Source organism: Pongo abelii, chromosome 6 (genome assembly GCF_028885655.2).
Source record: "Pongo abelii isolate AG06213 chromosome 6, NHGRI_mPonAbe1-v2.0_pri, whole genome shotgun sequence".
NCBI lineage: Eukaryota > Metazoa > Chordata > Mammalia > Primates > Hominidae > Pongo > Pongo abelii.
In genome coordinates, this window is record NC_071991.2 from 48,178,589 (window position 1) to 48,204,294 (window position 25,706).

At 43.1% G+C, this 25,706-nt stretch overlaps 2 long non-coding RNA genes across 2 annotated transcripts; one reads left to right on the top strand and one right to left on the bottom strand.

Moving 5' to 3' along the window:
* The first annotated feature begins 386 nt into the window (after positions 1-386).
* On the top strand, positions 387-16,448 carry LOC134761760 (uncharacterized). Its single transcript, XR_010140846.1, has 3 exons — positions 387-445; positions 3,203-3,373; positions 14,620-16,448. It is a non-coding gene; the product is annotated as an uncharacterized LOC134761760 (long non-coding RNA).
* Positions 12,942-20,985, bottom strand: LOC134761759 (uncharacterized). The gene is made up of 3 exons (XR_010140845.1): positions 20,758-20,985; positions 17,456-18,982; positions 12,942-14,171 (listed from the first exon to the last, which is right to left on the bottom strand). It is a non-coding gene; the product is annotated as an uncharacterized LOC134761759 (long non-coding RNA).
* Positions 20,986-25,706: the final 4,721 nt, after the last annotated feature.

The following is a 25,706-nucleotide window of genomic DNA, read 5'->3' on the forward strand; positions in this document are numbered from 1 at the left end:
TATGCCTGTCTCCCTTACTTGATAGTGAACTCTGTGAGGGCGTGTGAAGGAAGAGAGAAAACCAGCATTTGAGTATCTGTGATGAAGCAAGCACTGCACTAGGAGGAAATTCTCATACTGTACGTCATTTGGGTGTGCAGGAAACAAGTCTGATTTGCGCAGGAACCAAATGAGATTCAATGCTTGGTATATTGCCTGGTTTTGCAGCTTTTAGGCAAACACAACCTGCTTCTTTCTTCTTTCAACTCTGATGCACTTTGTTGCAGGTATGCATATTTACATTTTCAAAATCATATATTAACCAACTTGATACCAAAAGACAAAGTCTGAAATGAACAGACTATTGATGTAATAAAAAGACACAGTGAAGTTGCTAAGGTGAAATTAGAATGTATATGCCTGCAAGCTCTCCAGGGAAATGCTGTAAACAACTACATGGAACTCTGTGAGTTAAAAAATCAGATAAGAGGGCCACCAGCAGAGGAACAAACGCAAGTCAGAGAGGGCTCATCATTAAAATGATTTAGTGCAGAATCCACTTTTGGGGAAAACACTTGGGGGATAAAAGGAGGAATGAAAGGAAGCCAACTGACATCATTCCAAAGTATCTTTTTATGGCTATTAAGATAATTCTGGTTGTACCTGCAGGGAATTCATTACATTAATTAATACTCTGACTCAACTCATATTGTAATCTTCACTTGCACTTATGTTTGTGAATCCCAGGAAATGTGCTAACCCTTTAGGTTTGGTTTACGTCCTGCATCCAGTCCTGACTTCTCCAACCAAAGTAAACCCTTAGATCATTGATGGGCATCACTGCCCTTGGTTTACTGTCTTCCACCCTTATGCTGGTGTTTGACCCCTTCTTGGCATTTTCTCTAAGTCTCTCAACTGAAGGCAGAAGTGCTGCTCTGTTTATGGCTCTGGATCTGTGTCCTGTCATTGAATTGATTTCCTCCCTTAGGCTTAAACTTTCATTCTCTCTCTCTTCCAAAGTACTTTACTTCAGTAATTACTCCCTGCTCTTATTTTTCTCCAATGCTTTCCTCCACACTTCTCCCATTCTAATTTTCAATTCTCCCCATTCTGCCCAGCACTCCTCACACCAAGCTGACCAATGATCTCCTATTGCCAAATGATGGATGGGTTTTCAGTTCTTATTTTGCTTGACTTATTTGACATTTAACAATTGAGCACATGCTCATTTTTAAAACTCTCTCTTACATTTGCTTCCACAAACTGCTGTCTCCTGGTTTTCCTCCTATTGCTCTAAGGCACATTCTTAATTTTTTGCATGGAGTGCTTTTCCCCCATATCACTGGCTTCCATATGTCTGTTCCACAGAGTTCCATCTCTGGGCCTTTGATCACTTGGTCCTCTCTCTTTAGGAAATCTCATTCGCTCTTAGCTTTCCAATGATAACTCACATACCGGGCACTGTCACATCTGTATCCTCAGGGCAGAAGATTCTCTTGAGCTCCAAAGAGTAAATCTAATTGCCTCGTTATATTTCTCCTCTGCCCAAACTTATTTCTCCACTTATATTTGATATCTTGGTGAATGCCACCTCCATTCACTCTTTTGCTCAGACATTTTAGAATCACCCATATTTCTTCTGTCTACCCTAATCCCCACAGTAAGCTAATCATCAAGTCCTGTAGATTCCCAAAATTGTTCTCAATCTTATTACTCCTTTCTATCATTTTTTTTTCCAGAGGCTGAATGACTGCAAAATGTTTCTTAGGTGGATTTCCTGCTTCTTAGTCTTGCCCTTTGTCCCGTGTACTGTCCCTGCTTGTTTGCTAGCATATGCATGTTTGAAATTAAGTCTGTCACCACTTAATGATGCTGTCCCATTAAGAGACAGATTCAGGAAAAAGTTAGATTCTGTTACATGGCCATTAATTGTCCTCCTAATCCAGCCCTGCCTTCCTCTCATGCTGGGGCAGACTCTTTGTTGGCCCCATATCTAGTCCACTCTTGATTCTCTCTTGGCATTGTCCAGCTAACAACTGCATTTCCCATAAGGTAAAGTGTGGCCTTATGTGATGAAGTTTGCACCTTACTTGCTTAAAAGAAAATTGCTTGCCCCAGACTTCTTCACTTTATATGCCCTTAAGCTGGAACACAAATGGCCATGGCCCATCCCTACCTGCAAAGGTAGAGGAACAACATGGCTCCCAAACATCATCATACAGCAAAGCTACCTGCCAACCTTGGCCTGCTGGATGGTTGCATAAGAGGGAAATAAAAAGCTATCTTATTTGGGCCACTGTATTTTGGGGTCTTTTAATACTCTGCTCCAGCCTTTGCCCTAAATAGTAAACCTGCTTTTTCATTATGTCTTTGTTGTTCTCTTCTCCAGTTGGATTCTATGTCCCATCCATACCAGACAAGTTGCGTTCTCCAAATGGCTGTGTACCCTCTTGCCCTTCATGTTTATGCACATGCTGTTCCCTCTGCCTAGAGTGTGTTCCCATTTTTCTCTGCCTGAATAACTCCTATTCATGCCTTAGGACTCTGCTGAGGCACCAACTTCCATTTGAATCCTTTTCTAACATACCCCTACACCAACACTGCACACATACACTCCTTTTTGCTCCCACAGCATCCTCACAAAGTCCTGTGATAACTGGTTTACCTATGTGTCTTCCCTTTGTGAGCATCTCAATGTCAAGAGCTATCTTTTATCTCTGACATACAGTTGGGGTTCAACAAATGTGTAACAAGTGAAGACTCAGAGAAGCTCTTGATGTTCCAAGTTTCCCTAGAGGAAGTCTGTGTTTATCTGTGAATATGTGTATGAGTGTCTGGGGTGTAGCCATCTTAACTGAAGCATAAGCACCAGGAGCCTAAAGAGCCAGAGCTGCATGTGTAGCCAGCATCTTTAGATAGTACTAAGTGGCCAAGCTGGAGTTAAGGGTTCAAATGCCAAGTCCAAGGATCAGGAACTAGGCAGAAACTAGAAAGGGCAGGAGTAGGGTAACCAGGACAGTTTTGTGGTAGACAGAATAATGGCCCAGTACAGATGCCCATGTCCTAATCCTGGGAACCTTTGGCTAAGTTAGGCTATAGGGAAAACAACATTAATGGTGCAGATGGAATTAAGGTTGCTAATCAGCTGACCTTAAAATAAGAAAAGATTATGCTGGGTTATCCCAATAGTCCCAATGTAATCACAAGGATTGCATTGTGATAGAAGTGGAAGGTGGAGAAATAAGCTTGGGCAGAAGATGGAGACAGAAGACAGAGAAGCAGAGAGAAGGCAGTGTGAAAAGGACTCAGCCTGACATTGCTGGCTTTAAAGATGGAAGGAGTGGAAGGAGGCCACAAGCCAAAGAATGTGGGCATCTTCTTGAAGCTAGAAAAGGTAAGGAAATGGATTCTTCCCAGCACCTCCAGAAATGGACATAGCTAACCTCTTAATGTTAGTCCAGTGAAACCCATTTTGGACTTCTGGCCTCTGAACATAAGATAATAAATGTGTGTTTTCTAAGCCATAAGATTCATGATAATGTGGTGCAGCAGCAATAGGAAGCCACTAGAAGTATTATCAACTGAATAAACTTGGATAAGTTAGTGAATGTCCCTAAACCTCAGCCTCCTCCCATAATATACAAATAAAATTCACTCCCTGGTGGTGAGGATTGAATTAGATCATTGATATAAAAAGGTTGGCAAAGTGTTTGACATGTAATGAGTGTTCCATAAAGGGCTGTTATCCTTAGTAATATCATCATTAGAATCATCATTACTATTATTGTTTACTAATTTGCCTGGTACATCTGGGGTAGAAAGGAAGAAAGAGAGAGAAAAAGAGAAAGTAAAATAACAAAAGCCTGCTTTGGAAACCTGCAGGCATATTTGGTTTTAGCTCTTTTGCAATGTGTCTTCTCAACTCACAGAGTGTCTTTCATTTCCTTTTGCTTTCTCTCTCTTGGTTGAGGTAGAAAGATCTATTTTAAATTTAGTCATTTCAAAGTCTCCTTGGCATCGCATAAATGTCGCACCATTAAATATATATTCAATGAGTGCTCAAGCAGGCTGGCTTCCTCGCCAAGAAATGGAGCACTGGAGGTGGGCAGGTGAGACACGACAGACACCACACCTGCCCGTAGACTCTGCTGTCCTTACCTACGAGGATTACATTTTCTGAGCTCCAAATGAGGATGTGTGGTCTGACAAACATTTTTTCTCCTGCATTTTAATTTGTTTGTCTGAAAAGGCTGTCACAGACATTAAATTAAATCACATGAAATTCAGTGAATAAGCTTTACTGTGAAGACAAAATTCATGCAAAAATTCAGAAAAAATATATATCACTTTTTATAATATTTAAATTTGAATTACTTGCTACTGTCTAGAATGCAAGGTTTGATTGACACAATGCTGGGTTTTTGCTTTGCTTTGTGTTTCTCTGGTCAGGTGGCCCCTTCTTCAACTCTTTTTTCTGAGGCATGCTTTTTCCATTCAAATCTGAACCCCACCTTCCCATTAAAGAAACAGGTATGTGATGCTGAGCTCGGCCAGTGATTGGTCCCATGAATGGCACACAATCCAAATGGCGCGAATTTCCTACAGACAGATGAAGAACATGACTTTCTCTCCTCTTGAATAGCAAGTAGTGCAGATGTACATAGAACCTGTTGCCTGCCATGCTTGCTACCACAAAAAGGAAATGCATCTGCAGGAAGTGAAGGAAGCCAAAAACCAGAAGGAAGTAGGGCTGAGAAATGGAGAGGAGAAAAAAAAAACCCTAATAACACCTTTGAGCCCTCAACCCCAGCTTCACCTGGCGTCACTCACTGCCTCGTACTGCTCCGCACATGAGCTGATAAATCTTTTTTGAGTGGGATTTCTGTCACTTGAAATGGAAAAATGGAAAGAGCCCTGGCAAATACAGAGTCATTGCAAAAATATTGTCAAAAGGAGACCTTGGAAGAAACAAGCCCAGAGGTGAGGAAAACAGGCACAGGAAGAGGGAAGAGTGGACAGAGCAGGCAGTAAGATAAAGTGGGAGGAGAATGAGGCTCAGAGTCAGGACCCCAGGGTTAATGTTCCAGCTCTGCCCTTACCGACAACAGGACCATTAGTGATGCTGCAGCATTTTAGTTTGGTGGTCTTCAGAGGGGAAGACTGTGCTCCGGCCGCCATACAGAACGTGGGGAGCTGTGGGAGGCTCACCTGGGATAGTAAATCTGAGCACTCTTTGTATTAAAAATGTTAAGTGCTTACAGATGGCACTTATTACACAGAAAGCAGCACATTTTAAAAGACTATGATGAAAACACAGACTAGAAATGAAAAGGTAGGATTTAAGTAGCTGAAATCTTAAGAGAGGAATATGGAAATCAGTTAATGATTAGATCTCCTTTAAAGTATCTAAAGGGCAGACTTTCTGCTGAATGTCAGTGGCTTGAGTAAAAATACATGCAAAATAAAACGTGGAAAAACTAGAAAACAATTCTAAGGCTGTGTATGTGATAGGAATGGGAAGAGAGAAAAGAGAGGGAAACCAACATTTGCAAGGTGTCTGCTATATCTGAGACCCTAGGTATCATATATACTATCTCACTTCATCCATGAAGCAACACTACAAGAATCAGGTATTACTGTCCTTATCATATGTTTGAGGAAAATAAGTCTCAGAGCTTACATTCAAGCTCAGGTCTTATGATTCTATAACCGAATCACTAGACTACACCAATGCCCAGATAATACATTTGAAACTAGAGCTTGGGGGTTAGATGGAGATAAGCTTAGTTTGCCTTCCAGATTATAAGAACCAATCAATCAATATTTTAAAGAAGGCTAGAGTTTACTTAAATAAAAACATTTAGTTGTGAATGGTTTTCTGGTGGATTGAAAGTCTAGTGCTTTTAATAGCCCCTAAAAATGTGTTTATCTTTACCTCAGTGTCAAGAATTGTGAAGGGTCTGGGAATTTACCCTACTTAGAAGCTAATAAGCTAGCCTGTTACTATTTTATCAATGTTAGTAGAAGACATAAGACTCCTGAGCCAGAGACAAAGGACTTATTACTCATGGCAAAAGAAGTAACCACAATTTCATGTTGGTTTGTATCTGTTGGTTCCCCATACCCACTCCCCAAAGTCCTGTGAGAGTGACAGAGAGAGCCCTTGGGGTGCCTGAATATGCCATGGGTTGCATTACAGTAGGGGAACACTGAAATTAGAGGATGCATTGCTTTTATAGTGAGTGGAAGCAAGCCTGTTCTTTGTCTGGGGTAAGATGTTGTCTTAGTCCATTTGTGTTACTATAAAGAAATGCCTGAGGCTAGGTAATTTATTTTAAAAAATAGATTTATCTGGCTAACAGTTCTTCAGGCTGTACAAGAAGCCTGGCACCAGCATCTGCTTCTGGGGAGGGCCTCAGGAAGCTTCCATTCATGGTAGAATGTGAAGGGTAGCCAGCATGTACAGAGATCACATGGCCAGAAAGGAAGCAAGTGGGGAGGCGGGTGCTGTGCTCTTTTTAACAACCAGCTCTTGGGGGAAGTTCCACAGGAACAAGAGCAAGAACTCACTCATTACTATGAGAATGCCTCCAAGCCATTTATGAGAGATCTGCTCTCATGACCCAAATACCTCCCACTAGGACCCACCTCCAGTATTGGGGGTCAAATTTCAACATGAAGTTTGAAGGGGTAAACATCCAAACTATAGCAGATGCTATTTCTCAAGATTTCCTGCTGTAAACACAGCTCTGAGAAATGGCCCAGGTAATGAGTGGTCAGGCCCTTGCATTGTTGGCATGCCCAGTAGGAGTGCACAGGGAGGCTTGGGGCCATGGTGGATTGCCTCTCCCAGCACCGAGTCCTTCCTTTGGCAACACTAAGCTCTTGAAGCCTTCTTGTCCTCTTCAACTTCAATTTCATTCCTTCACTCTCTATTGGAACCATCCTTGCACAGATTTCTTATAGCTGTTTCTCTTTATATTTGCAGATATCTCTCACTGTATTCCCAAAGTTCTTAGAAACGCTTTCTTCATGCCTCCCCCTCAGCACCAGCGTGATACCTTTGTGATGTATTAACTTGGCTGGGCTGGACTACAGCCCCAGAATTCCCTTTCTAGTATGTTGCAGTCAGGGCAGGCTACAAGGCATATTCTTTCATGGAGTAGGAGGACAGAAGGGAGGAAGCAGTTGTTTTTCCATGTTGTCCCAGCTCTGCAATCAAACACTAATCTAGACGCTACCGTGAAGGGATTTTACAGATAGAAAGTACCTAATCAATTGACTTTAAGTTTATCAGAAGGGAGCTTATTCAAAGCAGACCTGTCTCAGTCAGTTGGAAGCCCTTTAAAAGAGGGCTTAGGTCTTTCCTGGGCTGGAGGCTGCACCCAGTTGCTGGCCCTGCAGGTGCCCTCCATTCCCCTTGGATCTTCCTTTTTGACTGACTGCCTGGGGATAGCAGTTCCACCCTGTGCCTATGGGATTCCAGCCTGCTGGTGGTTCATCCTTCCTGTCTACCTGCCCTATGGACTCTGAGCTTGCCAAACCCATTCCCACAATGTGCAAGTCAATTTAATGTTTATAATGAACATGTATAATCAAAATACATACCCTATTGGATTTGCTTCTCTTATTGAATCCTGACCAATCCATGCTGAGACTTAATGGAAACTGTACATTTGATGAGACTGAGACCTTCCTGCCAATCCAACAATATTCTCAGTCTTCATTCTGCATGACCTCTCTATTAACATCTTCTCTTTAAATCACTTTTCCCTTGGAACTGGAAGTACCCTTCAGACTATCTTCCTAGCCACTCCTCCCTCCCTCTCTTTCTCTCTCTCCTTTTATGCTTCCTCTTCTATTTCTTTAATCTTTTTTTTTTTTTTTTTTGAGACAGAGTCTCATTCTGTCATCCATGCTGGAGTGCAGTGGCACGATCTTGGCTCACTGCAGCCTCCGTCTCTTGTGTTCAAGAGATTCTCCTGCCTCAGCCTCCTGAGTAGCTGGGGCTGCAGGTGTGTGCCACCACACCCTGCTAATTTTTGTATTTTTAGTAGAGAAGGGGTTTCACCATGTTGGCCAGGATGGTCTCGATCTCCTGACCTCATGATCTGCCCACCTCGGCCTCCCAAAGTGCTGGGATTACAGGCATGAGCCGCCGCGCCCGGCCTGTTTCTTTAATTTTGGTTATTTCCCCAAGAGTATTCTTGCTGTGTATTATATCTCTTTCTCCTCTCATACAAATGCTTTGCAGTCCTTCTAGTGTATACTTTTCATTTTTACCATCTTAGAGTCTCTTAGTGTAGCTCTTTCCCAGCCCAGTTAATTAAAAATGCCTCAAAATGGATACAAGGCCCAAGGCTGTTTGAATCTCATGTTCCTCTGTACCCTGGCAAAACTGCCTATCACCATCGTCATCATCACCATTCATTGAGCCTTGATAGGCACTACATACTATTTAAGGTGTTTTATGAAATGAACATTGTCTCCTTTAATCCTTACAACATCCTTATGAAGTAGACAGTATGATTCCCATTTTTCTTATGAGAAAACTGAGAATTGTGGGATGACTGTCTAACTTGCCTTAGGTCCCATATCTAGTAGATGCCAAAGTTAGGATATATACGCTTAACCCAAGCTCCACCCAACTGGCTATGTTGCTTTTGCCAAAAGACATAAGCAGTAAGAACACAATCAGTGAAGGCCATTTAAATTCACAGGATCTAACCAAGCAAGGCAGAGCTGAACAGGTAGCTGCAGCTTAAAAGTTAACAGTAGCCCTCAGGTGACTATTGAAACCACTGCAGCCATAGGTCTATCCTAGCTGGTATGATCACAAGTTTCCCTTGCTGTTCGTTCCTAATGAAGCTTTGAGAATTTCTGGATACCTTTCTGTACCCTCAGACAAAGGACAGCCAAGTCTTTGCCTTGCTAAGCTGTTTGCCTCCAATGATGAGCAACAGCCCTGCTACCAAATCATACTGTTGCTTTGCTGATACTGTTTCACCGCTCCTGACCCCATGACCTTGACACTATTGAAGCTCAATCACACTATGTCTGGCAGGCACCGTATCTGACACATCCAATAGGCCAGGGGATTTGGTGATCGTTTCTGCTAATGTCAAGTCAGTGCAGTGTTACTGCAGAATCATGGTGCTTAAAACATCCTGCAATAGAGAGCAGTAAAATATTGTTACAAATAGAGGGAAAAAATTGCCTTCTTCCCAAACAAGAATTTTTGGCAACTGTTTTGTCTTGGCTAAACCCTGTAGGTTCTTGGCATGGTGTTTATTTTATGGGCCAATCATCAAACCCTGATGTGGCTGTGAATAAAAATTATATAGAAATAAAGAACAAATTACAGATATGGCTATAAAAGCCTTGATTCCAAAAGAAATGTGCCACGATGGGAGAACATCTTGGCTGACTCTTCTCTTGGAAGAGTAGGAATAGGGTAATGACCTGCTAACTATTGAGACTTTTGTCCTCTGCTTCTCTGAAGAAATTCTTGTTGATAAATTTACATTTAATCATCTCCTTTATGTTACATTGATGGCTTCAGTTTGTTTAAACATTTATTTAGTTGGTTATGAACTTTATATAAAGTTGGTTTGACAAGTTCACTGCATCAGTTACCCCAGCCAGTAGAGTAACCACCACTCCCTTCTTTGTTAGTTTGATGCCAAGAAGAGCCCCATAGCGGCAGGGAAGTAGGCTCAGCTCCCAGTTTAATTGAACACTGACTTTGTCTACTGGTAGAACATTCCTTCCTACGGCAGAAATCTTGAGATTCTTGGGATAAGATCAAACATTACCAAAGCCACTCTCATTTTCCTTGGCTCCTAGGCCCATGCATTCTGGTTACAGAGAAGATGGCACCAGATATGGGCTGCTGATTTAAGACACTTTCTTGTAAGGGATTGTCATCAGGCCATTCCATTGATCTACCAAGCCATCTGCTTCTGGGTGACTGGAGAGAGTAGCAAATGTCAAAGGCAAGAGCCCATCACCACATCTTTGCCAGCAAATAAGAATCTTAGATGGTGGTAACATTTTGTGAGATACAATATCAAAGGACAAAGTAGTTGTAGGTCCACAGATGAGAATGCTGGCAGAAGAATTCTGAGAAAGAAAGGCAAATGTGTATCTAGGATATGCATCTATTCCTGTGAGGATGAATCACTGCCTATTTCATGGAATGGGGCTTTGTTAGGGACTCAAAGTTGGCCTCTGCTGTTGGAACGCTGGGCAGTCAGTAGTGGCTGTAGCCAAATCAGTCCACTGATTTGTCCCTGTGGCCACTCTGTATGTTGGCTTATTGAACAAGCACCAATGTGGCCAAGGAAGGAGGATGGCTGACAGCCACCTTTCCCACCTGTTTATTGAGAACTTTTGCCAATCAATAGCTGAGAACCAGGTGCCAAGAATGGTTATTAATTTGCTCCCATAAAGATACCACATCTCAAACCTCAGCTGTGATTGCCATGCCCACCTGATTAAGTCTGGGACAATCCGTAATTATTCTCTAAGACTCATCTGGCTTTTGTGCTGGCCAAAAAGACTAGTTAAATGGAAGTGTGATAGGAATAATCTGCGTCTCCCAAGACTCTGATGGTGGCCTTTATATGTGTAGTTCCTCTAGAGATGCCATCTTGCTTTGAGTTTATTATTTTGGGGTTTCCACTTGGTTCCTCTTATGGATATAATCCTCATTCTGCAGGGTAGGGAGCTAATGTGAGTCTGCCACTTGAGCATATTGATTCTCACTATATTTTGGGGAAGGAAAAAAAAAGAATAAGAACTAGGTAAAAAGATACGCTTTTGCATGCAATGGATTACCAGTGTCTTATCCCTTTCCCTCTCCTCCCAAGGTTATCTGTGCATTCCTTAAATATGGGCAACCCAATCACAGAATCTCATTTTGAGAGGCTGTACCCTGGGGCCACTCCTCTCCATATTAATTACTATGTAAGTCAAGTTTCCAGCAGAAAACCAATAGTACATCCAAATGAGGTAATTGGAGAGTGCAATAAAGGGACTTTTTACAAAGGTATGGGAAGACTTAATGGAAACCAAGAAGAGGTAGGGAAGCACATGGAATTGGCAACGGTGGGGAGCATTAATTTGAACCCAAGGGGAGGGAACAGCTATTGTAACCCAGAAAGAGCTGTAACCTTCAGTGAGGATTATAACCACTGCTAACCTGTGGCCTAACAAGAAAGGAGCTTGATGGCAGAAGCTCTCTTTTGCTAGAATTAATACTCTGACCTCAATGTGCTACTCAGAGTTCTACCAATGTCATCCATTGGCTCAACCCAATGGGAAACCAGAGGCCCAGAACAAGAGGGCTCATGGTGCAGCTGGTATAGACCGTCATCCCAGGAGAATGGACCTGGAGGGGTTAGTGGAGGTGATCCAGTACATCATACCCACCAAGAGGTCCACCCACCCTGAGCATTCTAATATAATCAACACATTGCCAGGCCCCAGCACTCCCCATCCCCCTTATCCTGTTCTACTTTTCCACCATGGCACTCATCACCGGTCATATGTAATTTACCTATATTTATGTTGCGATATATTCTATATCTCTCTGCTAGAGAGTAAACCCTCCTGGCACAGGCATCTTCACCTGTTTTATTCTCAGACATATCCAAATTACCTAGAACAGTGCCTGGTACAAAGGAGGTGTTCAATAAATATACATTTATAGATGAAAATAATGAATTGTGGATAATAGGAGAGACATAGAGAATAATGCAAACCTAATTGCTGATATGCTAGTGATGAGTCTCTAATTTTCTAGATGCCTTAAGAGTTAGAAAAAGCCCAGGTATAGAAAGAGGAGAAGAAGAGGGAGGCATCAGGAGAGATTTAATTTATGTCAGCAAAGGAGAGAGAGACAGGAAAGACTTCATTTGGTTTTTATGTCTGGAGAATCTCAAAAAAAGTATCGCTGTATTATTTAACCTGAAGATTCTCTAAGGAAATCTGACCAACACTTGAAGTGGCTCACAGTCTAGCCAAGTTATCCTGAATACTCTCACCCCCACATCCTTTCCCTACCCACTTTGCTCAGTACCTCCTTTCCCTTCATTTAGCTCTTAGTATTGCAGTGGAAGCTTGGGGAAATGAATGGATCTGAGGTCAACTGGAAAGAACCTTCACTCCTTTAGTTTCCTAGATCTCCTCCCCCTCCCCTAACACATTTATGCCATTTAAAAAAATAACATCAGTTAAAAAATAACATCTGTTAAAAAAAAATAGCCCAGGTGGGGCAAGCACCTTGGAGCAAGGTTGAGGGCACCTGCTGCTCTTGCCTGCCTGGCAGGCCTTTCTCCTTCATTCGGTGACAACACTACATTTTACCTGGGAGGTGTTTTGCACTGAATTGTACACACAATGGGTATATTGAAGGCCTAATCCTCAATGGGGTGTATTTGGAGATAGAGCCTTTAAAGAAGTAATTAGGGTAAAATGAGGTCATAAGGCTGGACCCCTAATCCAACATGATGAGTGTCCATGTACGAAAAGGAAGAGACCCTAAGGATGTGTACACAGCAAGAAAAGACTATGTGAGGCCAGCAAGAAGGCGGCTGTCTGCAAATCAAAAAGAGAGACCTCAAGAGAAAACCAACCTCCCAACACTTTGATCTTGGACTTTCAGCCTCTAGAACTGTGAGAAAGTAAATGTCTGTTGAGAAAACACATGCCTATTGAGAAAATAAATACCCATTAATGAAACAAATTTCTATTGCTTAGGCCACCTAGACTATGTGCCATCAGTGCATTTTGTGATAGCAGTCCTAGCAGACTAAAACAGGGAGATTAAACTTTCCCCATTAATCATAGCATGAGAAAATCAAATATGCCACTCTCCAGCTGAGACATCTCCAAGCCAAGCCCACCACTCTACCCAGCTAGATCAATTCTCTTTCTCTCTCTGTCCAGGGAATTTTAATTCCAGAAGGAGAGATGGTGTAGCAGGTATTGCAATGGCACTGTCAAAACTGACCATCCTCAAGTTCTTCCTCTTAAATCCACAGGAGCTGTTCTGCTCCTGCACTTTAAAAATTCTGGTTGGTAGCTTTTCCTCCGATTCTGAGCGACCTGACTCTTGTGGTAATGTTTTCTTTCTTCCTTTTTTCTTTTGTTTAAGTGATTCAGAGTCATTTAGAATACCAATAATAATTTACACGTGATTCTCAAGCAGCCTAAAAATGGAAAAGCACTCCTGCCAGAATCTAACTTCTCTCCAGGAATTAATTCCATTTTATACTTTCATTCAAACTCAGTTTCCATAGATAGAGCATGGTTTGAGTGATAGATCTTGGAAGATGAGCCAGTATGCAAAAAGGAATACAGAAGGGAAACATATCGATCTGAATTAACCTTCTGGTTAAGCTGCCAGTAACTGCTGCGGAACAAGACAGGAGTAGGGCTTTAGAGACTAAAATATAGTTTGGGACAGACCAGACCATATTCCAGGTAATAGAGACTAACGCTTTCACCAGTTCTTTGACAGACTTAGTATCAACACCCCATGGATGGGTCTTTAGGGAATGTTGAATACAATGGCATCTAAGTTAGCAGTATCATAACTGGTTATGATTTTCATTCCTGGTTATGATCCAATAATTCAAAATCCACCCAGATAATGTAGATCTATATGTGTCCTATCTGACTACTGTTGTCAAAATTCTGGTGGAGAAAATCAGGCCTGCAGGATTGGCTATCCAAATGTAGTTTATTTCTGTCTCGGAGTGGTCCACCATCAGGGCTGGCTTCACAGGCAAGTGACCTATGCAGTCACCCAGGGCCAGCCTCAGAAGGGCCCCACACTTTGTCTAGTACCATGCCGTAGCCATCCTGAAATTTCTAATTTTTTTTCTTTGAGCTTGTGTTTTGTAAATGAAGCCCAATGGGGCACTAGAGCATGGGCGATGAGCAGAACAGACCTTTATCATGTGCATGGTCCTGGTCCTCACCACCCCCTTTGCCTTTGAGATGCACCATGAGTATAGAATCCTGGTTGGCCCACATGCATTGGAGTTCAGCAGGACTCAAAGGGAGTTCAAGGTCAGTGTGTTATGTCTACAGTTGAGTGAGTGGTGGGCCTGAGGAGTCCTGAAGGCTGTGCTTTCTGTTCCAGCCAGAGCTTTCTTCACATGCAGAAAGGAGGCAGTGGTATCCTGAAAAACATGAATGACCAAAGAATCCTTCCATAGCCTTTCTTATTTTTGTTAGCTCCTTGTAGTCACCAACCATGTACTGAAAATGATGGCATAGAAGGAAAGGGAAAGATAGGCCATTTCCTATCTTTCCTTTCAGTCCTTCCTTCCTCATCAGTAAGCCAAAGGCAGAGTGTATTGGTAGAAGGTGTGCACATAAAGAAGTGAAATAAAAAGAATGAGGGTTTTGTTTTTGTGCAACATTTTCACTCTTTTGGAGCGAATAAACATATATGAAGGTATGAAATAGGAAATAGGAATTGTGTGGCTTTGGTGAGTCCATGTAAGAGTTAAGTGCTCTCATATTTGCATTTAACTTTATAATTGCATTTTAAATTATATTGCACAATACTATATGAATGAGAAAATTCAAGCTAATAATTTAAGGGTTTAATTTTTCTTTCCTTAGAATAATATTAAACAAATAGATAACAAACATCACGACAAGGCCAGAGAGAAACCGCAGAAGAAAGAGAAATGAGATCTGTATTTTAGTTAGTACCCTGGATGGGATTTTTTCCTGTTATTTGAACAAGGGCTCTCACATTTTCATCTGGCACTGAGCTCTGCAAATTATGAAGCCAGCCCTTCCCACAAGTGCATGAAGCATCAGTTCATGTGGCTTTGGGACATTTTGGTTGCAGTATGACGGGGGCAGAAGTGGACATTGAGAAGGACTTGTATGAACATCATGAAGTGAGACACAGGGTAATAAAAAACAGTCTGGAAGGAAGGTGGTGGCTGTAGCTAGTGTTCTTTAGCAGCTCACTTTGTGCAACCTGCAAGGAACAAGAGAGACAGCATCCCTAAACAAGGGATGCTTTGGGTAAAGAGGCAGGAAACTGCTCAGATAAGAGCAATTTCGAGCTGAGAAGTGATGTTATAGAAAGGCTCTTTTCTCTTATAATCACTGATAACCTTCTGTCTATTACTTGGGTTCAATACTGGGATATATTTGTGCAGAAAAGCTGAGAGCTTGCTCTCAGAAAACCCAGGAAACAGCGTAATAGATCAATTGATTTGTCAAGCACAGGCAGACAGAAACAATTTCCTTGGCTAGACTTAGTTAATGCAGATGGCTGCTTCCTTTACCTTATAATACACCTCACACTGGCCATGGATCATGTTCCCAGAGGATGTCACTATTTCCCTGGAAGGCTCTTTCTCTAGGCATTTTGAAAGAAGAAATAAAACAGCACAGCAAGAGCCTGAAGAAGCCATTAGCAGGAGGTGGGTGTACCTGAGAGAACAGTTAGGTTAGTAACATGCCTGCTGGTAGTCATGTTAAAACCAGTCCTACCTCCATTTTCTGTGTCCAGTCACCAATAGTGCACATGAAGCTCCTGGGGGAAAGGAAGACAAAGAACTTGCCAACCAAATGCTAATTCTTGATACCTGAAGTGTCAGCTCCAAGTTTCTGTCTGATTGACAGCGATGGCAAGCTGTCCAGAAGCACAAGATGATGTTCTTAAGCATTGTAGCTTAAGAACTTAACCAGGCTACACAGCCTGATCACCCTACTCCACGCCTCTTCTTCCCTGCACCCACTCTATGCCTTATCCTAATACTTTGAAGGCAGGGAAGAGAAGAGGAAAGGCAGTTGCCCCACACCACTCCCCTGGCCAGTATACAAATATTCATCACACTCTTCACATTAAAATGCTCCAACCATGGCTAGTCCTATGCAAGAGAGATGGCCCGACTGCTAGACTAAAGGCATTCCATTGGTAACTTCTCTGTTTTCGGAACACTCTGACAACCCTAAAGTAGCTTTTAATTCCCTGCTGACACCATAGCATTCTTCCCTTCATGACTTTATTGATGCTGTTCCCTCTGTTGGGATGCCTTCCCTACTTCTTCACTGGCTGGTATTCATTGATCCCATTTCCTCTTCTTCTGGGCTACACAAGAAAGACTACATTTCCCAGCCTCCTTTGCTATTGGTGTAGTCATGTGACTGAGTTCTAGCCCATAGGATGTGAGCAGAAGTGACGCAGGCCACTTCCAGGCCTGACCTATAAGAACCTCCTACACAAGATCTTCCAAGCTCTTCACCTTCTACAGACTGCAGCAGAGGACCACAGCAACTTGGAGAGCCACGGAATAAGGGTGGTGGGGCCATAGGAAGGCAGCGGTCCAGGTTCTTTAATCACCACTTGGAAGAGCAACACCTGCTGATGACCAGGACCACCTATTTGGGACTCTACCCCAGTGAAAAATAAACTTCTATTATGTGTAGGAGTTATCTGTTTCAGCAGCCAGTGTTCCTATAACTAGAAGAACTGACTTTTGATAATATTGCCCCTCTTTCTAGGGATCATGACACAATTGTAACCCAGGTGTTTACTACTCAGAGTCCTCTAGCCAGCTGGAGGCTCCCTGTTCCTTGATATTTAATTTTAAAGGCTGAAATTCTCTTATACTCAGGGGACCTTTCAGAGCTCTCCCTCTCCCATCTCCATCCCCACTAATATCCCCTGGGGTTTCTGAAAGACATTTCTCCTAGTCTCATCTTGCTCTGATATCACACGAGTTAGAAAGGATATGATAGGGTTCTTGGTTGTTTCTTGGAGCAACATTGCCTTTTTTCTGTGTTGGGAGCAAATACTGGTTTGAATGGAAAGTGTGGTTTCTTGGGGCTGTCAGTGGCTTGCTTATTCACTGACAGTCCCAATGCATTCTCTTTGTACTTGTTACCAGGGCAGCTCTGATGAAATCACTGGGAAAGTTTGTTTTTTTTTTTTTCTTACTGTTTTTCCTTAGTCCCTTAATTTACAAGCACAGCTGCTTAAAGAAACCGAATGGCCTGAAATGGTGCCAGAGCTTCTTGACCCCTGACCAGATACCAGAGGGAGCTAACACTCCCAAACTGGCACAAACAGGAATAGACGACCCTTAGTTGCCTTTGGGTCATGAACATATAATAATGTTAAAATTCCCTCCCCTAAAAGAAAATCTCTACCATTTGTGTACATGTGATATATGAAGAAATTTTTATAAATTTGAGCTTGTGTGTCTGGAGTCCCACCCTCCACATGCTAACAATGCCTCTCCCTCCCTGTACCCAGTCCTTCACAACCCCACACCTTCTATTGTTTAGGGAGAAGGTGCATTTAGAGCAAGAGCTCACGTTCTTCATTCTCTGGCCAGTGTATGAAACCTGACAGCCTTTTCCAGTTGGATATTCTTTCTTTGAGACCGACATCAACTTGGGAAAGAATTCAGTTTGTTGGTGACATACTCACTTTGAGTCTTGCTGAACCTCCACACTCCACGGAACCACTGTGTCCGGAATTGGTGGGTTCTTGGTCTTGCTGACTTCAAGAATGAAGCCACAGACCCTCATGGTGAGTGTTACAGTTCTTAAAGATGGTGTGTCCGGAGTTTGTTCCTTCTGATGTTCGGACATGTCCAGAGTTTTTTCCTTTTGGTGGGTTCGTGGTCTTGCGGTCTTCAGGAGTGAAGCTGCAGACCTTCGCAGTGAGTGTTACAGTTCATAAAGGCGGCGCGTCCGGAGTTGTTTGTTCTTCTGGGTGGGTTCCTGGTCTCACTGACTTCAGGAGTGAAGCTGCAGACCTTCGCCGTGAGTGTTACAGCTCTTAAAGGCAGTGCGTCTGGAGTTGTCTGGTCCTCCCCGGTGGGTTCATGGTCTCTATGGCTTCAGGAGTGAAGCTGCAGACCTTTGTGGTGAGTGTTACAGCTCATAAAGGTGTTGCGGACCCAAAGAGTGAGCAGCAGCATGATTTATGGTGAAGAGCGAAAGAACAAAGCTTCCACAGTGTGGAAGGGGACCCAAGCGGGTTGCCACTGCTGGCTTGGGTGGACTGCTTTTATTCCCTTATCTGGCCCCACCCACATCCTGCTGATTGGTGCGTTTTACAGAGAGCTGATTGATCTGTTTTACAGAGTGCTCATTGGTCCGTTTACAAACCTTTAGCTAGACACAGAGTGCTGATTGGTGCGTTTACAATCCTTTAGCTAGACAGAAAAGTTCTCCAAGTCCCCACCCCACCCAGAAGCCCAGCCGGCTTCACCTCTCACCGCCAGCATCCATCCTCTGCTGCTGGAGCATTGCAAATGTTCTATGGGAATGGGCAGCAAGGAGCAGCCGACATGCATATTACACCTCCTCCATGCTCCTGTGCATGTGCTGCTGCCCCGTGGACTTCACTTACAGAGCAGAGTTCAGCAATAATTTTAAGAGGGCATGAGCACAGCGTTAAATCTTAAGTGGGTCTCTTTCAGCTTGGGGCCCTATGGAACCTCACAGGCTATGGGCCCGTGAAGCTGGCCTTGAAGAAGAACACTTCTCCTCCCACTCCTCTCTCCAGCAGGCAGAGGCTCTGAGTGGGGACTGGGATAAAAGGACAGATCAGGAACGAATTGATGAGGACTGTGCGAGATGTAAAAGCTTCTTCTGACTCTTCCACTGAAATCACCAGTCATGCTTGTGAGGTGGATTTTCCTCTGGGAATGTAATTAAGTGCTGAGTCATGCTTCAGGCCTGGTGGGGACAAAAATATAGCTAGAGGCTGGGGCACTGGTGTCCAGGATACACACTGCCTCTTGCCCTCTTTGGATTCTCTGTCTTCCCTAGCTCTTCTCACCTCTTCTTGGATTGAGCCTGTTCCCACCTCCGTTTGTCCTTCCTTCTTGCATTGCCTTTGGAAATGCAAAACATATCTTACTCTATTTGCAAAACAATTTGCTTTCTCCTTGAATTCCTCTTGTTGATCCTGCCTGGATAGGCCAAATTGTCCCATCAAGGTGATCTGCTTAACAAAACAAAAACAAAACAAATAAACAAAAAGCTGGGTTTATTTCCTTAAGGAATTTGACTACCAGCATTTATGTGTTTTTTTCTCCTGGATTCTCTGGTAACAAACCTCCATGAGGTCCATGGCTTAGGACCCTCAGAAAGCCTTTCCAGGCTCCCAGGTGGGTTTGGGAGCTCTTCCTTGGGTCTCCTTTAAAATCACATGCGTATCTCACATACAAATGCATAGACATATATACATCGTCAAAGACAGACCCAGCTAGATGTTAGTTAAAGGAGTGAAAACAGATTTTATTCAGTAATTACTGATGGGAGGAGAAAGAGCTGAACTCCATTGCGATTTGCATAGAGGTGACTGGGATTGCAAAGGGAGTGAGGGAGTAGGGAGGGGGTAAGCAGGGGCTCAACAGAGTCAGAGAGGCAAAAAACTGTGAAGGGTTAGCCAGTGTTAATGCCTTTGGGCCAGCTGTGTTTGTGAGTTGACAAGTTAGGATTCTACCCACCTACTGAGATGGGGGACAGGGGCCCTAGCCTTCCTGATGATGACTTTTCACAGTAATGGCTTTCGGGTCCTTGAGAAGGATAGTTCAGAGTTACAGGAGATGCATATTCACAAATGTAAGCCCTTTTTGTTTTTATTTTTAAATAAATGTTATTGTGTATATTTAAGGTACACAACATGATGTTATGAGATACTATATAGTAACATGGTTACTACAGTGAAACAAAATAACGTTTGATCATCTCACACAGTTGTTTATCAGTCCCCACCCCAGAGCAGTTATAATCTACTCATTCAGCAATAATTGTGAATACAATACACAATTATTAACTATATTTTTCATGTTGCACGTGTAGAATGAGCAAGTCTAAGCCCTTCCTTGTAAATGCTCTAAGGAAAGAGAGTCAGGAACCTAACATCAGGTGTTGGCTTGAACAAATAGTAAATTCTCCTGGCAGGTTTTAGCTTCCTCAGGCAGGCATTTAAGTAGGGGCTGAGGTCATCCTATGGACAGGGACGCTAGAAGCCAGGCTAGAGTTGGGTCATCTCTTAGTGCAGAGGTTTGTACTGAGTCACTATGTGCCAAGAGTTCTGCAGTTCTCAACATATACATAATCTTTTTCAATCAACTTCCAGAGATTCTCATACCACAGCATAAGGCAGCCCTGCCTACAGAAAGCTCACTTTTAGAGACCGTGTTCTAAGCTCCAAAGGGCAGTAGTAAAAAAAGAAGAAAAAAACGGATCCAGTGCAAAATATTGTGCCCCCTAAAGACCTACTCTGGACTTCCTAATCCCACAGTCGGGAACCATAATGCATAAAATTTCTCCTTCCTCACCAGGCTGCCAGGAAGCTCAGGTTTAAGTGACTTGGTTAATCATTAACAACTAGGCTAGCTCTGGGGGTTAGTAAATAGGTGTTCCATTTTTTTTTCTACTGTTTTGGTTTTCTATTTTTATTTCTGTAACCTTGTTGTTTATATTTCCATGGGGATGAGGATGGAGAAGAGGGAAAAGAAACAAACTAAAAAACAGATACTTCGCTCATGCTGAAGTTCTGCCTCCAACGTTTTCATGAATTGTATGTGATGTGGTGTGGAGTGTTATAAGCTTCATTCATTCATTAAGAATTCCTGGGATGAGTATTTAATGAGCATGCCCTTCACACAGAACACAGTTGTCAGGGCACAGTCCACTGGGGGAAGGGAGAGCCTTAGTTTTCTACTACAGCGTAACAAATCACCAGAAATGTAGCAGCTTACAACATACATTTATTGTCTCACAGTTTCCACAAGTCTGGAATCCAAGCACCTCTTAGCAGGATTTCCTGCCTCAGGTCTCACAAGGCTGGGATGGAGGTGTCAGCTGGGCTACATTTCTTCCTAGAGGCTCTGGGGGAGATCGCCTTCTAAGTTCACTCAGTTTATCCACAGAGTTCATCACCGAGGAGATGCGGGACTGAGTTCTGGGCTTTGTGCTGTCAGCCACAGGCTGCCCTTAGCAACTAGGGGCCACCCACAGTCTTTGCCACATAGACTCCCCAGTGTGGCTGCTTACTTCATTGAGCCAGCCAGGAGCACCTCTAGGATAGGTTTAACAGTGTGAAGGAGTCTTAAACTTAGAAGTGACATCTGCCACCTTTGCCATATTCTGTGGGATAGAAGGAAGTCCCAAGTCCTGTCCACACTTGTGGCGAAGGGATTACACCAAGGAGTATACAGCAGGAGTCAAATATCATGGAGAATACTGGGCAACATGGCAAAATCCCATCTCTACCAAAAAAAAAAAAATACAAAAATTAGCTGGGTGTGGTGGCATGCACCTGTGTAGTCCCAGCTACTCAGGAGGCAGAGGTGGGAGAATCACCTAAGCCCAAGAGGTTGAGGCTGCTGCCACTGCACTCCAGCCTGGGCTACAGAGTGAGAACCTGTCAAAAAAAAAAAAAGACAGAAAGAAAAAGAAAGAAGGAAAGAAAGAGAGAGAGAGAGAAAGAAAAGGAAGGAAGGAAGAAAGAGAGAGAGAGAGAGAAAGAAAAAGAAAGAAAGAAAGAAAGAAAGAAAGAAAGAAAGAAAAGAAAGAAAGAAAGAAAGAAAGAAAGAAAGAAAGAAAGAAAGAAAGAAAGAAAGAAAGAAAGAAAGAAAGAAAGAAAGAAAGAAAGAAAGAAAGGGAAAGAAAGAAAGAAAAGAAACGTTATTATCCCATGGGCAACAAAGATCACATCAGCTTTAAAGATCATGGAGGCTTTCAGGAGTGGGGGCCACCTGCCCTGGTATCTGTAGGCAGAAGAAACATTGTTGGAAGAGAGTCTGGAAAGATAGGTTGGGACTGGATTTGCTGGGCGTTAAGCGCCAGGATTTTCAAATTTATCTCATAGGCCTGTGCTTCCAGAAATAGGCTAAGTGGCATTGTGCCAGTGGTTGATATTTGAACCAAGTAAGAACAGCTCTTCATGGAACATTGATTTTACTAGAATACTTTTCTGAGGAAAACATATTAATTTTTTATATTAGAGTAAGTATCATAGAGTAGAATGCAGAATTAAAATTTATTTCTCTTAAGATAAAATTTGAGACTTCAAATGATTTTCTGTCTGGCTGTGGTGGAAATTTTTGAGCAGGAAGACCCCTGAGCAGCTGCTGGCCAGAACAGCTGTCAGATATGGGGTGCAGGGCAAGGGCAGCCAGAGACATAGGATGGAAGGGGGACACATGAGCTCTCAGCCAGCTGTGGGGTCAAGGAAGGCTTCCAAAGGGTTCCTAGGCTAAGCCAAGTGGTCCCTTACCAGTATGAGAAGGAGTGGCAAGTTTAAAATGGACAGGAGAGACCGGGCATGGTGGCTCACGCCTGTAATCCCAGCACTTTGGGAGGCCGAGGCGGGTGGATCACGAGGTCAGGAGACTGAGACCATCCTGGCTAACACAGTGAAACCCTGTCTCTACTAAAAATACGACAAATTAGCCAGGCCTGGTGGTGGGCGCCTGTGGTCCCAGCTACTCGGGAGGCTGAAGCAGGAGAATGGCGTGAACCCAGGAGGCGGAGCTTGCAGTGAGCCAAGATGGCACCACTGCACTCCACTCCAGCCTGGGCGACAGAGCAAGACTCCGTCTCAACAACAACAACAACAAAAATGGACAGCAGAAATCTTAGGGCCCAAAGAAGGCCTGTGTGAAAATTTTCCCCCAGGATCAGGGCTATTTCCAAAGTGTCTTGTAGCTGTGGAGGGAAAGGGGACATTCTACCTATCTTACACTCTCCTTTGCATTTCAAAGAGGCAAGTATCTCAATATTTGGACCAGCAGTTGGCAAACTATGGCCCACGGGCCAAATCCAGCCCACTGCCTGTTTTTGTACAGCCTAGGAGCTAAGAATGGTTTTTACATTTTTATATGGTTGAAAAAAATCAAAAAAAGAATAAGATTTTTTGACACAGGAAAATCATATGAAATTCAAATTCCAGTGTCCCTACATAAACTTGAATTGGAACACAGCCTGCTCACTCCTTTATGTATTGTCTGTGGCTGCTTACACACTATAATGGCAGAGTTGAGCAGTTGCAACAGAAAAGCCTAAAATACTTACTATCTGGCCCCTTGTGGAAAAAAGTTGGCCTGGTTAAACCTTGCACAGTGGGGAGGTCCCCGGGGACACTAACCCTCTGCCGGTAAGCCTCACCCTCAGCCTATCTTCTGCAATGGTGCCATCTACACCTGCATTTCCCAACCTGTGCTCCAAGACATGGGATTAGAAAAGAGAACAGAAAAGTCTCTATAGTCAAATAAATTAAGTCCTGTTTTTTTTTAAAGGATAAAATGATTTTATTACTGCAAATATTTTCAGCTCTTTATGCACTGTGACCATCCACACTGGGGATATATATTTTGGCATCTGCCAAATTTATTTTACCAGTCAACAAATTTTTAAAGAAATATTTATTATTATCTCAGAATCTGCCAGGCAACACGGTTTTTTTGTTTTGTTTTGTTTGTTTTTGTTTTTTTGATGGAGTTTTGCTCTTTTTGCCCAGGCTGGAGTGGAATGGCGCAATCTCGGCTCACTGCAACTTCCACCTCCCGATTTCAAGTGATTCTCCTGCCTCAACCTCCTGAGTAGCTGGGATTACAGGTGCGCACCACCAGCCCGGCTAATTTTGTATTTTATTTTATTTTTTAGTAAGACAGGGTTTCACCATGTTGGCCAGGCTGGTCTCAAACTCCTGACCTCGTGATCTACCCACTTCGGCACCCCCCAAAGTGCTGGGATTACAGATGTAAGCAACCACACCTGGCTGCAACACAGTTTTATAAATGCTACTCTAGAGTTTTATCAGATATCAGGAAATTGTCTCCCAATGTGGGGAAAAATAAATCCTCCTTCTTAGTGAGGCACCCTTGGCTCAGTCCGTTGCCCAAGTTGGAGTGCATTGGCACCATCATGGCTTACTGCAGCCTCAAAAGCCTGGAGTTGAGGGATCCTCCTGACTCAGCCTCCCGAGTAGCTGGGACTACAGGTGTGTGCCACCATACCAGCTATTTTTTTTTTTTTTTTTTTTTTTTGTAGAGGCGGAGTCTCACTATGTGGCCTAGGCTGGGCCCTGTTCATTTAGTGCCCTCTTTGTTCATGGGAATTTGATGTGGCATTTGCTCATGCGGCCCCTTCCCTCACTGCAGGCACACTCACTCTTTCACTTCCCCATCTGTCCCATTTCCCCCAACATTTCCCCCTCCAAGACATGGGAAGGCCGGAATTTTCAAGCCACCAGTTATAACCCAACAGTGGGTCACAGAATCAATTTAGAGGGTCAGAAACCAGCATTTAAAAAAATTAAAATGTAATATCCTATAAAATATCGGAGTGTATCTCTATAGTACTCAGTGAAATTTCTGTATGGATTCTGGATCATGGCATGAAAATATATTTCTTACTTTTGGTTATGGTCAAAAACATTTGAAAGCCAATGTGCTAAGATGCCAATAAAATACAAAAGCATAGCAAAGCTTTGTAGATAAGAGTTGTTTAGCAAAAGTGTTACGTCTGTCTCACTATTCATGCTCTTGTGTTTCATCCCAGTGTGTGCATCTTAAATTGCAAACACAATGACTCAAGGACCGTGCCTTTTTATTGGCCTCTGTATCTTCCACTCATCACTGACTGTGGGACTCCCTTCCCTCCAGAGACTGCATAAATATTTGATGCTGATAATGAAATGGAATTTACAGTTAATAGCACCAGTTCTCCAGCCTAAGTTTTCTATCCCACATCCCACTTCTGCATGGTGCCCCAGAGTTTTCTCTACATACAATATAATATCACCCTAGAAGCAGTGCTTTTCTTTTCTTCTGAAGAAAATATACACACATGGCAACAACCTCTTCCTGCACTGTAGCTTTCCAGCCTCATCTCCATCCTCTCTTGCCAGACACCCTCTGCTGCAGCCACTGTCTTCGGGAATCGTCCATGCCTCTGCATGCACTGTGGTTCCCTCTGCTTCACAGCTTCTCCCTCCAGATTTGTCTCCTGCTGAAATCCCTTGTACTGGTAAAAGCCTGAGTTGCATAGACCTTCTCTCTACAAAGTCTTTTCTTATGGTCCAACACATAGAGTTACTTGCATCCTTTGTCATGACCACGCAGGACTTGGTGCCGCCATCTGTACAGCAACGATGACACTAAATTGTAAGCTTTGACGTGCCTATTTCTTACCCCTGACCATTAGCTTCCCCAGGGCAAGGACTGTGTTTTATTCATCTCGGAATCATCCATGCCTGGCATGGCAGGACACGAAGTAGGTTCCCCATAGTATTTTAACTGTGAATGAAAGAGAAGAGATAGTATAAAATATTAGAGAGTACAAAGGTTTACTTATGAAAGAGACCATAGTACTGCCTCACCCCACCTCCAACCCCTCCCGAGCACCCAGGACAAAGTTTGTTCAGCATGTTGCCAAATCCTTCGACCTGTTCATGGGATGGATGAGTGGAAGTCAGCATGACTTCCAGGTATCTCAGGTGGAGAACAGGGCTGACCCTCCTGAGATTTATAGTTAGGTCATTTCACAAGCAAGGGAGGACTTTTAATTGCTTGTGGAGCTCTAATGTGATCCACAAGTCCAATATAGCGAGCAGTGGATGATTAATAACTTGTGGAATTAGCCCAAATGTGAGCTTTATAATAAACAGCTGTGAATATTGGGAACTACAGAATTAAAAGGTGGGTTTTTTT